Source organism: Amblyomma mixtum, chromosome 10 (genome assembly GCF_055824585.1).
Source record: "Amblyomma mixtum isolate Tamu chromosome 10, ASM5582458v1, whole genome shotgun sequence".
Lineage (NCBI taxonomy): Eukaryota > Metazoa > Arthropoda > Arachnida > Ixodida > Ixodidae > Amblyomma > Amblyomma mixtum.
Genome location: NC_143021.1, coordinates 39,701,980 through 39,704,613, shown reverse-complemented (window position 1 = coordinate 39,704,613; position 2,634 = coordinate 39,701,980). Strand labels below are relative to the sequence as shown.

The 2,634-nt window shown below is 49.3% G+C and overlaps 1 non-coding gene across 1 annotated transcript; it reads left to right on the top strand.

The window, feature by feature from the left end:
* The first annotated feature begins 1,807 nt into the window (after window positions 1–1,807).
* Window positions 1,808–1,881, top strand: TRNAT-GGU (transfer RNA threonine (anticodon GGU)). Its single transcript has one exon. It is a non-coding gene; the product is annotated as a tRNA-Thr (tRNA).
* Window positions 1,882–2,634: the final 753 nt, after the last annotated feature.

The window sequence follows — 2,634 nt, the reverse complement described above, 5'->3', positions numbered from 1 at the left end:
GTAATTACTCCCTTATTACAAATTTACTCCACCTTGGGGGATTCCCCTAAACATTTGACCAACACTGTTCCCACTTCGAGTTATTGATCAATTCGCTCTCGCCCTACCATGAGCTTGCCGTCCCGGTTAGCTCAGTTGGTAGAGCGACTGCTCCGGTGTAGCGGTGGTCCAGGGTTCGAACCCCGGACCAGGACGAATTTTTCTTTAACTACGAAGTTTCTGAGAAAGCTGTATAGCTTTCCTTTGCAGCCGTATGGCTGCGCTTGGGTGGATGCCAATGAGTAATTACTCCCTTATTACAAATTCACTCCACCTTGGGGGATTCCCCTAAACATTTGACCAACACTGTTCCCACTTCGAGTTATTGATCAATTCGCTCTCGCCCTACCATGAGCTTGCCGTCCCGGTTAGCTCAGTTGGTAGAGCGACTGCTCCGGTGTAGCGGTGGTCCCGGGTTCGAACCCCGGACCAGGACGAATTTTTCTTTAACTACGAAGTTTCTGAGAAAGCTGTATAGCTTTCCTTTGCAGCCGTATTTCTGCGCTTGGGTGGATGCCAATGAGTAATTACTCCCTTATTACAAATTTACTCCACCTTGGGGGATTCCCCTAAACATTTGACCAACACTGTTCCCACTTCGAGTTATTGATCAATTCGCTCTCGCCCTACCATGAGCTTGCCGTCCCGGTTAGCTCAGTTGGTAGAGCGACTTCTCCGGTGTAGCGGTGGTCCCGGGTTCGAACCCCGGACCAGGACGAATTTTTCTTTAACTACGAAGTTTCTGAGAAAGCTGTATAGCTTTCCTTTGCAGCCGTATGGCTGCGCTTGGGTGGATGCCAATGAGTAATTACTCCCTTATTACAAATTTACTCCACCTTGGTGGATTGCCCTAAACATTTGACCAACACTGTTCCCACTTCGAGTTATTGATCAATTCGCTCTCGCCCTACCATGAGCTTGCCGTCCCACGTTAGCTCAGTTGGTAGAGCGACTGCTCCGGTGTAGCGGTGGTCCCGGGTTCGAACCCCGGACCAGGACGAATTTTTCTTTAACCACGAAGTTCCTGAGAAAGCTGTATAGCTTTCCTTTGCAGCCGTATGGGTGCGCTTGGGTGGATGCCAATGAGTAATTACTCCCTTATTACAAATTTACTCCACCTTGGGGGATTCCCCTAAACATTTGACCAACACTGTTCCCACTTCGAGTTATTGATCAATTCGCTCTCGCCTAACCATGAGCTTGCCGTCCCGGTTAGCGCAGTTGGTAGAACGACTGCTCCGGTGTAGCGGTGGTCCCGGGTTCGAACCTCGGACCAGGACGAATTTTTCTTTAACTACGAAGTTTCTGAGAAAGCTGTATAGCTTTCCTTTGCAGCCGTATGGCTGTGCTTGGGTGGATGCAAATGAGTAATTACTCCCTCATTACAAATTTACTCCACCTTGGGGGATTCCCCTAAACATTTGACCAACACTGTTCCCACTTCGAGTTATTGATCAATTCGCTCTCGCCCTACCATGAGCTTGCCGTCCCGGTTAGCTCAGTTGGTAGAGCGACTGCTCCGGTGTAGCGGTGGTCCCGGGTTGGAACCCCGGACCAGGACGAATTTTTCTTTAACTACGAAGTTTCTGAGAAAGTTGTATAGCTCTCCTTTGCAGCCGTATGGCTGCGCTTGGGTGGATGCCAATGAGTAATTACTCCCTTATTACAAATTTACTCCACCTTGGGGGATTCCCCTAAACATTTGACCAACACTGTTCCCACTTCGAGTTATTGATCAATTCGCTCTCGCCCTACCATGAGCTTGCCGTCCCGGTTAGCTCAGTTGGTAGAGCGACTGCTCCGGTGTAGCGGTGGTCCCGGGTTCGAACCCCGGACCAGGAAGAATTTTTTTTAACTACGAAGTTTCTGAGAAAGCTGTATAGCTTTCCTTTGCAGCCGTATGGCTGCGCTTGGGTGGATGCCAATGAGTAATTACTCCCTTATTACAAATTTACTCCACCTTGGGGGATTCCCCTAAACATTTGACCAACACTGTTCCCACTTCGAGTTATTGATCAATTCGCTCTCGCCCTACCATGAGCTTGCCGTCCCGGTTAGCTCAGTTTGTAGAGCGACTGCTCCGGTGTAGCGGTGGTCCCGGGTTCGAACCCCGGACCAGGAAGAATTTTTCTTTAACTACGAAGTTTCTGAGAAAGCTGTATAGCTTTCCTTTGCAGCCGTATGGCTGCGCTTGGGTGGATGCCAATGAGTAATTACTCCCTTATTACAAATTTACTCCACCTTGGGGGATTCCCCTAAACATTTGACCAACACTGTTCCCACTTCGAGTTATTGACCAATTCGCTCTCCCCCTACCATGAGCTTGCCGTCCCGGTTAGCTCAGTTGGTAGAGCGACTGCTCCGGTGTAGCGGTGGTCCGGGGTTCGAACCCCGGACCAGGACGAATTTTTCTTTAACTACGAAGTTTCTGAGAAAGCTGTATAGCTTTCCTTTGCAGCCGTATGGCTGCGCTTGGGTGGATGCCAATGAGTAATTACTCCCTCATTACAAATTTACTCCACCTTGGGGGATTCCCCTAAACATTTGACCAACACTGTTCCCACTTCGAGTTATTGATCAATTCGCTCTCGCCCT